Genomic DNA, 12,916 nt, shown 5'->3' with positions numbered 1-12,916 from the left:
AGATGACTGAACATGTCAACTTTGAGGTGTTTGGATGATACCATTAACGTGAAGCTGTCTACTAAATGGTGGTAAACACATGTCTGAATCTCAAGAGCCATGCCTGGGCTTAGCACAGAGATGGTGTATGAAGCCTAGTACTTAAGAATATGTGGGCACAAGGACTTCCTGTATAGCACAGGGAGCTATATTCAATATCTTGTAATAACCTATAATGGAAAAGAATCTGAGAAAGAATATATATATCTATACATACATATATATGCATATATATGTATAACTGAATCACTTTGCTGTATATCTGAAACACTGTAAATCAGCTATATTTCAATAAAAAAATTTAAAAACAATAAGTGGGCAATTAGGCATATTATGCACATTAATACAACTTTTTTGGAAGGCAGTATGACAGCATCTCTAAAGTGTAACCACTTCAACTAAGAAATTCCACTTTTAGGAATTTTATCAAAAAGGAACACAAATCTGCAAAAACATAAGAATAAGGGTTTACCTTGCAAACACAGAGTTATAACAAATAATAGGAATTAAGTAAATTCCCATCAGTATTGTATTGGTTAGATAATTCTGCTACATTCAATCAATAAAACCCTACTTAGCTTTTAGGAAAAAAATGAGATCTAAATGTATTGAAATTAAAGGTTGTCAGAACATTTTTTGAGTAAAAAAATACTTGTTTACATATTTTATATAAATAATAGCTAATATCTATTAAGCCCTCATTATGTGCCAGGTACCATTATAAATGTTTGGTGTATATGAAGTCATAAAATCTTCAGAACAATCCTATGAGGTAAAGCAATATTATTTCTGTGTCACGAGTGAGGAAACTACAGTACAGAGAGGTGAGGTAATTTGACTAATGTCACAATGCCAGTAAGGGCCCAAACCAGGATTCAAATCCATACAAGGTATAGAATTATCTGAGATGAATTATGAATTCTATGAATAATTCTATGAATTATCTGAGATGAGAGTTTCTGCCTTGCCCCAGAATGGAGGCCAGAAAAAGTAAACTGAATTATAAGAAAGTCAAGAACATGACATTCCCATGACCTGAGTTTGTATGGACAAAGTGTCCTGATCACTGAAAACTCAAAGAGTTGGATAGCTAGAAAAAATTGCATAGGGAAATGCATTAAGCTGTTCAGATTGGTTTACTCTGGGGAAGGAGAATGGAAAAGGCAGACTTTTCACTTTATGTGCTTCTTAATTCTTTGAATTTGTGTGCTAGAAGCAAATATTGTTTTTTTGTATAGTTAAAAAGAGAATGAAGTAGGAGAAAAACTTCATTACAAATTCATTTAGGATCATATGCAACTTAGCAAGAATCCTTTCATTCCCTTATATTACATTTAGTTTAATGCTTTGCAAGTGTCATCATTTAATTTGTAAAGTATGTCCAAGACTCAGCAGGGCTATTTAATTCAAGTATTTTATTCTCTCCTGACTCCACGCTATAGATGTTGTAAGAGCTAAAACCCACCTATTCTTGAAAATTTGTTGTTGTGCAAAGGGGGCTGCACAGAGAAAAGTGCACATTGATGAGAAAAACCTGGTACACAGTTTTGGCAGACCTAGTATTGTATTTGCTCAAACATGAACCGAGATGAAATCTAAGAGTGGCCAAGGAGAAACTGACTCACCGGAAGAAGAAAACATACCTACAAGGAATCAAGTTATAATCAACACAAAAATTAAATTGCTATCTCCTTGGAAATGATATGTTGTCAACTACTGGACACAGTTCAAAAGAAAAAAAAAGGAATTAACAGGGCTTTTATTCACACTTCTTATTTCTACAGCGTATGATTTTATTATACTTTTAAAAATTTCTTTATTTTTTGGTGCTATAAAGTGTTTTTTCCAAAAAGGAAAAATGTATTTGAAAGTGAACAGGAGATGAACTTTAGCTATAACTTGTAAGACTGATATTATTAAATATAGTAGCTTTGTTGTATTGGGCATGACTTCCAAAAACCAAAAACACATAATGATTTTTAAATGGAGAGCACTCAATTTATATACTTTGAAGAATTAGTGATTTTAAGCCATTTTGAATTTTTTAATTTATAATAGAAAAAAACATAAGATGTAGATTACATGTGTAAAAACAGACTGGAAGAGACTGTACCAATATGATCCCAGTAACTCTCTTGTTGAGGAAGGAGATTATGGGTGATTTTAACCTCCTACTTTTGACTTTCCTACATTTGCCAATAAACATATTTACAAAATTTGAAAACTGTCAATAGAAAGCAATATATTAAAAATATATATCACTAAAAGATAAAAAATATTTCTATTTAAAAGATATAGGACATGAGACATGGATTTATACAGAGTTATGATCTCAGATTCTAAACTGCTCTACCAGTGAGTGACAAGATAAATTTCTGAGAAAAACCCAGAGATCAAGGTAGAGACATGTGGAAAGACCTCCAAGTAGGGGAAAAAATTGGCTCTCAAAATCATGGATGCAGTCTTATTGCTTTCAATGAATACATTTAAATCACTCATTCCCTTTCATAAAAGAAATGAAAATCTTTGTCTTAAGCATGAAAGTGAAGGGTTTGAAAACAAATATACTTGTAACTGCTTCCTAGTCTGCTCATATGTTACTGGAGAAAGTACATAAAAAGAAGAGTTGGAAAACTCTGACCATTTTGCTTAGATATCTCAGCTTTATAGCACTAATGAAAAATGTTAATTTATGTTTTAACGCCCCCCCCCCAATTAAGCAGTGGTTAGTGATACTGTCTGATGAATATATTTCAGAGGTAGTGGTGTGATTTTGTATCCAGTTCTCCCATTTCTGGTTTATTGGATTCTTGCTACACTATAGGCTACAGAGAACTTCCTTCCCTGATGTGGTATTTCTCCTCTTACTCAAGAAACTTCCTATTTATAATAGAGAATTGGGAAACTTCTATTCATATTTCTCCTTACAATAGGGGGACGGAGGAAGATGGCGGAAGAGTAAGACGTGGAGATCACCTTCCTCCCCACAGATACATCAGAAATTCATCTACACGTGGAACAACTCCTACAGAACACCTACTGAATGCTGACAGAAGACCTCAGACCCCCCAAAAGGCAAGAAACTCCCCACATACCTGGGTAGGGCAAAAGAAAAAAGCATAAACAGAGACAAAAGGATAGGAACGGGACCTGCACCAGTGGAAGGGAGCCGTGAAGTAGGAAAGGTTTCCACACACTAGAAGCCCCTTCGCGGGCAGAGACTGCGGGTGGCAGAGGGGGAAAGCTTTGGAGTAGCGGAGGAGAGCACAGCAACAGGGGTGCGGAGGGCAAAGCTGAGAGATTCCCGCACGGAGGGTCTGTGCCTCACCAGGCCGAGAGGCTTGTCTGCTCGGCCGCCGGGGCGGGCGGGGCTGGGAGCTGAGGCTCGGGTAAAGGGTTTCAGTCGGAGCGCAGGGAGAGGACTGGGGCTGGCGGCGGGAAGAGAGCCTGAAGGGGTTAGTGTGCCACGGCTGGCCGGGAGGGAGTCCGAGAAAAAGTCTGGAGCTGCCGAAGAGGCAAGAGACTTTTTCTTCCCTTTTGTTTCCTGGTGAGTGAGGAGAGGGCATTAAGAGCGCTGCTTAAAGAAGCTCCAGAGACGGGCGCGAGCCGCGGCTGAAGGTGCGGACCCTGGAGACGGGCGTGGGACGCTGGGGCTGCTGCTGCCGCTGCCACAAGGCCTGTGTGCGAGCACAGGTCACTGTCCACCCCCGCTTCTGGGGAGCCTGTGCAGCCCGCCACTGCCAGGATCCCGGGACCCATGGATGGCTTCCCTGGGAAAGTGCACGGAGCGCCTCGTGCTGGTGCAACGTCACGCCGGCCTCTGCCGCCGCAGGCCCGCCCCACTCTGCGCGCCCCTCCCTCCCCTCGGCCTGAGTGAGCCAGAGCCCCCGAATCAGCGGCTCCTTTAAACCCGGCCTGTCTGAGTGAAGAACGGACGCCCTCCGGCGACCTACGCGCAGAGGCGGGGCCAGGTCCAAGGCTGAGACCCGGGAGCTGTGAGAGCAGAGAAGAGACAGGGAAATCTCTCTGTGCAGCCTCGGAGGCAGCGGATTAAAGCTCCACGATCCACTTGATGTGCACTGCGTCTGTGGAGTGCATGAATGGACAGCGAATCATCCCAAATTGAGGAGGTGGACTTTGAGGACAAGATTTAAGATTTTTTCCCCTTATCCTCTTTTTACAACGAATTATCCCAAATTGAGGAGGTGGACTTTGAGAGCAAGATTTTCGATTTTTTTCCCCCTGTTCTCTTTTTCTGAATGTGTATGTGTATGCTTCTGTGTGAGATTTTCTCCGTATAGCTTTGCTTCCACCATAGGTCCCAGGGTTCTATCCATCCGTTGTTTTTTTTTTCCAATAATTACTTTTTTATTTTTACTAATGCTACTATATTTTATACTTTATTCTATTTTACTTTATCTTCTTTCTTTCTTTTTTCCTACCTTCCCTTCCTCACTCCCTCTGCCCCTTTCTTTCTTTCTTTCTTTCCTTCCTCCCTCCTGTCTTTCTTTCTTTCTTTCTTTCCTTCCTTCCTCCCTCCCTTCCTTCTTCCTTTCACTCTTTCTTTTTCTTTCCTTCCTCCCTCCCTCCTTCCTTTCTTTCTTTTCTTTCCATCCTTCCTCCCTCACTCCCTCCCTCCTTTCTTTCTTTCTTTCTTCCTTCCTTCCTTCCTTTCTTTCCTTCTTCCTTTCTTTCTCTCTCTCTTTCTTTCTTCTACTAATTCTTTCTTTCTACTTTTTCTCCCTTTTATTCTGAGCCGGGTAGATGAAAGGCTCTTGGTGCTGCAGTGAGGAGTCAGTGCTGTGCCTCTAAAGTGGGAGCACCAAATTCAGGACACGGGTCCACAAGAGACCTCCCAGCTCCACATAATATCAAGTGGCGAAAATCTCCCAGAGATCTCCATATCAACACAAGCATCCAGCTTCAGTCAACGACCAGCAAGCTAAAGTGCTGGTCACCCTATGCCAAGCAACTAGAAGACAGGAACACAACCCCACCCATTAGCAGAGAGGCTGCATAAAAACATAATAAGGCCACGGGCACCCCAAAACACACCACCAGACGTGGACATGTCCACCAGAAAGACAAGATCGAGCCTCAACCACCAGAACACATGCACTAGTCCCCCCAACCAGGAAGCCTACACAACCTACTGAAACAACGTTAGCCACTGGGGACAGACACCAAAAACAACGGGAACTACAAATCTGCAGCCTGCAAAAAGGAGACCCCAAACACAGTAACATAAGCAAAATGAGAAGACAGAAAAACACACAGCAGGTGAAGGAGCAAGATAAAAACCTACCAGACCTAACAAATGAAGAGGTAATAGGCAGTCTACCTGAAAAAGACTTCAGAATAATGATAGTAAAGATGATCCAAGATTCTATTTCCAAGATCCAAAATCTTGGAAATAGAATAGACAAAATGCAAGAAACAGTTAACAAGGACCTAGAAGAACTAAAGATGAATCAAGCATCGATTAAAAACACAATACATGAAATGAAAAATACCCTAGATGGGAACAATAGCAGAATAACTGAGGCAGAAGAACGGATAAGTGAGGTGGAAGATAAAATAGTGGAAATAACTGATGCAGAGCAAAATAAAGAAAAAAGAATGAAAAGAACAGAGGACAGTCTCAGAGACCTCTGGGACAACATTAAATGAACCAACATTCGAATTATAGGGGTTCCAGAAGAAGAAGAGAAAAAGAAAGGGACTGAGAAAATATTTGAAGAGATTATAGTTGAAAACTTCCCTAATATAGGAAAGGAAATAGTTAATCAAGTCCAGGAGGCACAGAGAGTCCCATACAGAATAAATCCAAGGAGAAATATGCCAAGACACATATTAACCAAACTGTCAAAAATTAAACACAAAGAAATCATATTAAAAGCAGCAAGGCAAAAACAACAAATAACACACAAGGGAATCCCCATCAGGATAACAGCTGATCTCTCAGCAGAAACTCTACAAGCCAGAAGGGAGTGGCAGGACATAACTAAAGTGATGAAGGAGAAAAACCTGCAACCAAGATTACTCTACCCAGCAAGGATCTCATTCGGATTTGATGGAGAAATTAAAACGTTTACAGACAAGCAAAAGCTGAGAGAGTTCAGCACCACCAAACCAGCTTTACAACAAATGCTAAAGGAACTTCTCTAGGCAAGAAACACAACAGAAGGAAAAGACCTACAATAAAGAACCCAAAACAATTAAGGAAATGAGAATAGGAACATACATATCAATAATTACCTTAAATGTAAATGGACTAAATGCTCCCACCAAAAGACACAGATTGGCTGAATGGATACAAAAACAAGACCCATATATATGCTGTCTACAAGAGACCCACTTCAGACCTAGAGACACATACAGATTGAAAGTAAGGGGATGGAAAAAGATATTCCATGCAAATGGAAATCAAAAGAAAGCTGGAGTAGCAATTCTTATATCAGACAAAATAGACTTTAAAATAAAGACTATTAGAAGAGACAAAGAAGGACACTACATAATAATAAAGGGATCGATCCAAGAAGAGGATATAACAATTGTAAATATTTATGCACCAAACATAGGAGCACCTCAATACATAAGGCAAATACTAACAGCCATAAAAGGGGAAATCGACAGTAACACACTCATAGTAGGGGACTGTAATACCCCACTTTCACCAATGGACAGATCATCCAAAATGAAAATAAATAAGGAAACACAAGCATTAAATGATACATTAAATAAGATGGACGTAATTGATATTTATAGGACATTCCATCCAAAAACAACAGAATACACATTTTTCTCAAGTGCTCATGGAACATTCTCCAGGATAGACCATATCTTGGGTCACAAATCAAGCCTTGGTAAATTTAAGAATATTGAAATTGTATCAAGTATCTTTTCCGACCACAATGCTATGAGACTAGACATCAATTACAGGAAAAGATCTGTAAAAAATACAAACACATGGAGGCTAAACAATACACTACTCAATAATGAAGTGATCACTGAATAAATCAAAGAGGAAATAAAAAAATACCTAGAAACAAATGACAATGGAGACACAACGACCCAAAACATATGGGACGCAGCGAAAGCAGTTCTAAGGGGGAAGTTTATAGCAATACAATCCCACCTTAAGAAACAGGAAACATCTCGAGTAAACAACCTGACCCTGCACCTAAAGCAATTAGAGAAAGAATAACAAAAACCCCCCAAAGTTAGCAGAAGGAAAGAAATCATAAAGATCAGATCAGAAATAAATGAAAAAGAAATGAAGGAAACGATAGCAAAGATTAATAAAACTAAAAGCTGGTTCTTTGAGAAGATAAACAAAACTGATAAACCATTAGCCAGACTCATCAAGAAAAAAAGGGAGAAGACTCAAATCAGTAGAATTAGAAATGAAAAAGGAGAAGTAACAACTGACACTGCAGAAATACAAAAGATCATGAGAGATTACTACAAGCAACTCTATGCCAATAAAATGGACAACCTGGAAGAAATGGACAAATTCTGAGAAATGCACAACCTGCCAAGACTGAATCAGGAAGAAATAGAAAATATGAATAGAACAATCACAAGCACTGAAGTTGAAATTGTGATAAAAAATCTTCCAACAAACAAAAGCCCAGGACCAGATGGCTTCACAGGCGAATTCTATCAAACATTTAGAGAAGAGCTAATACCTATCCTTCTCAAACTCTTCCAAAATATAGCAGAGGGAGGAGCACTCCCAAACTCATTCTACGAGGCCACCATCACCTTGATACCAAAACCAGGCAAGGATGTCACAAAGAAAGAAAACTACAGGCCAATACCACTGATCAACATAGATGCAAAAATCCTCAACAAAATACTAGCAAACAGAATCCAACAGCACATTAAAAGGATCATACACCATGATCAAGTGGGGTTTATTCCAGGAATGCAAGGATTCTTCAATATATGCAAATCAATCAATGTGATACATCATATTAACAAATTGAAGAAGAAAAACCATATGATCATCTCAATAGATGCAGAGAAAGCTTTCGACAAAATTCAACACCCATTTATGATAAAAACGCTGCAGAGAGTAGTCATAGAGGGAACTTTCCTCAACATAATAAAGGCCATATATGACAAACCCACAGCCAACATCGTCCTCAGTGGTGAAAAACTGAAACCATTTCCACTAAGATCAGGAACAAGACAAGGCTGCCCACTCTCACCACTCTTATTCAACTTAGTTTTGGAAGTTTTAACCACAGCAATCAGAGAAGAAAAGGAAATAAAAGGAATCCAAATCGGAAAAGAAGAAGTAAAGCTGTCACTGTTTGCAGATGACATGATACTATACATAGAGAATCCTAAAGATGCTACCAGAACACTACTAGAGCTAATCAGTGAATTTGGTAAAGTAGCAGGATACAAAATTAATGCACAGAAATCTCTGACATTCCTGTACACTAATGATGAAAAATCTGAAAGTGAAATTAAGAAAACACTCCCATTTACCATTGCAACAAAAAGAATAAAATAGCTAGGAATAAACCTACCTAAGGAGACAAAAGACCTGTATGCAGACAATTATAAGACACTGATGAAAGAAATTAAAGATAATACAAATAGATGGAGAGATATGCCATGCTCCTGGATTGGAAGAATCAATATTGTGAAAATGACTCTACTACCCAAAGCAATCTACAGATTCAATGCAATCCCTATCAAACTACCACTGGCATTTTTCACAGAACTAGAACAAAAAAATTTCAAAATTTGTTTGGAAAAAGAAAAGACCCTGAATAGCCAAAGCAATCTTTAGAACGAAAAACGGAGCTGGAGGAATCAGGCTCCCTGACTTCAGACTATACTACAAAGCTGCAGTAATCAAGACAGTGTGGTAGTGGCACAAAAACAGAAAGATAGATCAATGGAACAGGATAGAAAGCTCAGAGATAAACCCACACACATATGGTCAACTTATCTTTGATAAAGGAGGCAGGAATGTACAGTGGAGAAAGGACAGCCTCTTCAATATTTGGTGCTGGGAAAACTGGACAGGGACATGTAAAAGTAGGAGTTTAGATCATTCCCTAACACCATACACAAAAATAAGCTCAAAATGGCTTAAAGACCTAAATGTAAGGCCAGAAACTATCAAACTCTTAGAGGAAAACATAGGCAGAACACTCTATGTCATAAATCACAGCAAGATCCTTTTGGACCCACCTCCTAGAGAAATGGAAATAAAAACAAAGATAAACAAATGGGACCTAATGAAACTTCAAAGCTTTTGCACAGCAAAGGAAACTGTAAACAAGACCAAAAGACAACCCTCAGAATGGGAGAAAATATTTGCAAATGAAGCAACTGACAAAGGATTAATCTCCAAAATTTATAGGCAGCTCATGCAGCTCAATAGCAAAAAAACAAACAACCCAATCCAAAAATGGGCAGAAGACTTAAATAGGCATTTCTCCAAAGAAGATATACAGACTGCCAACAAACACATGAAAGAATGCTCAACATCATTAATCATTAGAGAAATGCAAATCAAAACTACAATGAGATATCATCTCACACTAGTCAGAATGGCCATCATCAAGAAATCTAGAAACAATAAATGCTGGAGAGGGTGTGGAGAAAAGGGAACACTCTTGCACTGCTGGTGGGAATATGAATTGGTACAGCCACTATGGAGAACAGTATGGAGGTTCCTTAAAAAACTACAAATAGAACTACCATATGACCCAGCAATCCCACTACTAGGCATATACCCTGAGAAAACCATAATTCAAAAAGAGTCATGTACCAAAATGTTCATTGCAGCTCTATTCACAATAGCCCGGAGATGGAAACAACCTAAGTGTCCATCATCGGATGAATGGATAAAGAAGATGTGGCACATATATACAATGGACTATTACTCAGCCATAAAAAGAAACGAAACTGAGCTATTTGTAATGAGGTGGATAGACCTAGAGTGTGTCATACAGAGTGAAGTAAGTCAGAAAGAGAAAGACAAATACCATATGCTAACACATATATATGGAATTTAAGAAAAAAAATGTCATGAAGAACCTAGGGGTAAAACAGAAATAAAGACACAGACCTACTTGAGAATGGACTTGAGGGTATGGGGAGGGGGAAGGGTAAGCTGTGACAAAGCGAAAGAGAGGCATGGTCATATATACAGTACTAAACGTAAGGGAGATAGATAGTGGGAAGCAGCCGCATAGCACAGGCATATCAGCTCGGTGCTTTGTGACTGCCTGGAGGGGTGGGATAGGGAGGGTGGGAGGGAGGGAGACGCAAGAGGGAAGGGATGTGGGAACAGATGTATATGTATGAGTGATTCACTTTGTTATAAAGCAGAAACTAATAAATAAATAAATAAATAAATAAAAATGAGCAAGTGAGCAAATGAGCAACTATACTCCAATAAAAATTAATCAAAAATAATAAAAAATTTAAAAAAATAAAATAAAAAATAAAAATGAGCAAGTGAGCAAATGAGCAACTATACTCCAATAAAAATTAATAAAAAAAATAATAAATAAAAAAATAAAGATGAGCAAGTGATCAAATGAGCAACTATACTCCAATAAAAATTAATCAAAAATAATAAAATAATAATAATAATAATAATGAGCAAGTGAGCAAATGAGCAACTATACTCCAATAAAAATTAATCAAAAATAATTAAAAAAAATAATAATAAGGAAAATTTTCCTTAGAAATTGTATAACCATTGTGACTGTATAACCCTTGATCTCCTAAAAAGTAAGGCTGGTTTGTTTAACTCTTTGTATTGTTTTACTTTCCTTCAGAAAATTCCCCCAAATTCTAGTACGACTCAAGTGTTGTAAGCTCAAGGACCACCTAAAACACTTCTATTGGTAAATTTTAGTTTGTTTTCCTTATGATTTTTCCAAATGATTTTTTTCTCTCTTCCATTTGAAATTTGGGGTAGTCAATCTTGATTATGGGACCAGATTGAGGGGGTGGGAGGCATGGAGGGAAAACCATGGTAGATACTCAAGGCAGGCATTTGACACTAGGATCTCTTGCAGGGAGTCAGCTCTAAGTTCGTCCCTAATGAACAGGTAGATCATAAGGAATTAATATTCTCCAGGAGTGAACACTGCCCCTCACTTGGCGTTTTTTCTTCTTTACAAAGGCTCTTGGTTCTCATGAGGTGCCTCTCTATCTCAGTGAAAGGGTTGTGCTTTCAGGTCATGATCTTACTCAGTGAAAGTTCTGGCTTAATCTGAGGTTCCTGCTGAAATCACAAATAATCAAAGCCGGCAAAGTATGTGTTGTTGTGGTAGATTTTCCCTTTTTTTTTACGAAATACTGGAAGTAAAGAATTGATTCATATTTTGAGGGAGGAGTCCACAAGCTTTCAAATAGTGCCTAGGTAAATCACCGAATCCAGAAACACATAAGTGTTTGATGAATAAGTGAATACATGGGAAAAAGTATATATATGTGTGTAAAACTGAATCACTTTGCTGTACACCTGAAACTAATACAACATTGTAAATCAACTATACTCCAATAAAAAAATTTTAAATGATTAAAATGGTAAATTTATATGTTACATATATTTTACTACAGCAAAAAAAGCTTAAAAAAATAAAACAAACAAACAAAAAAACCCCAAATAATATATGACTAATTAGGGTTTTGGTTCTCCTAGAAAAGTCTCATGTCTAAAGCATGAAAAGCTCTATAACATTCTCGGTTTTATTCATCCACGTTACTCAGGCAGGCCCAAGTTTTCCCAAATCAAAACTCTTACAGCCTTATCCCCATCTTTGGTTCCATTTTGTAACAATTTAATGAGTTGGGGATTCTTTAAAGAAAAATTTCCAATAAGCAAGATGTAATGCTTTTCTTCTGTATTGCAACAAATATTCCTTAATGTAGATTTTCTTTCCTCCTGATAGATACTAATTGAGGTTCTATACATTTTTCAAGTTTAACTTATCTGTGTCACTATTCCAGGTTCTAGTCTCCACACCCTTCACCTGTCTTCTCCCAGCATTTTTCACTTACATCTGTATCAGTGGTTCTCAACCCTGGCCACACATCAGTCTCACCTGGGAAGTTTTAAAACTTACCAATGCCTGGGCTCCAATCCCAGAACTGACTTTATATGTCTGGGGTGATATCCTGGCATAGATAAAATATTTTAAAGATCCAAAGGTGATTCTAATGTGCAGCCAAGGTTGAGCCTGTATTCCACTCTTATTCTCATTTCAGTAAAGTGATGGCATCCCTTTCCCCTTGCGGTCTGTCACTGAACTGTTTTCCAACCTCCATGAATTACATAGAAGGTGCCTCTCCCCTCAGAGTCCCTAGTTGGAACTCTGACGTCCACTCCCGGTTGAAATAATGAGGCAAAAGAACCACTTTCTGCAGCCAAAGGGTCTGGGGGAAGGATGTGACAATTAAAGGATAACCTGAGGGAGTTTCTATGTGGTAATGGGACAGTTATTTATGATGATTATGGTGATGCTTACTCTAATCTACACCTGTGATACAATCTCATAGAACTATATACCGTGCCCACCAAAAAACCAAAACCAAAACTAAAAACAAAAAACTAGAGAAATCTTAATAAGGAGGTAGCTGAGTTAATAATATTGTATCAGTACCTAGACAACTTCTTTAAAACAAGAAAGACAAATATATATGTGCATTGCTAGTTTATATGTTTATATAACAGTATATCAGTTACACAATTCTAACTTTTTTTTTTTTTTTTTTTTGCAGTACGCGGGCCTCTCACTGCTGTGGCCTCTCCTGTTGCGTAGCACAGGCTCCGGACACTCAGGCTCAGCAGCCATGGCTCATGGGCCCAGCCGCTCCGCGGCATGTGGGA

General features: G+C 38.4%; 1 protein-coding gene across 5 annotated transcripts in view; it reads right to left on the bottom strand.

The window, feature by feature from the left end:
- Positions 1–12,916, bottom strand: part of INPP4B (inositol polyphosphate-4-phosphatase type II B) — an 880,599-nt gene that overhangs the window by 144,470 nt on the left and 723,213 nt on the right. The window lies entirely within an intron of this gene.

This window comes from Mesoplodon mirus (assembly GCF_964341445.2).
Source record: "Mesoplodon mirus genome assembly, chromosome: 2".
NCBI lineage: Eukaryota > Metazoa > Chordata > Mammalia > Artiodactyla > Ziphiidae > Mesoplodon > Mesoplodon mirus.
Note: the sequence above shows the minus strand (reverse complement) of the source record. Positions and strands in the feature narration are given on the sequence as shown.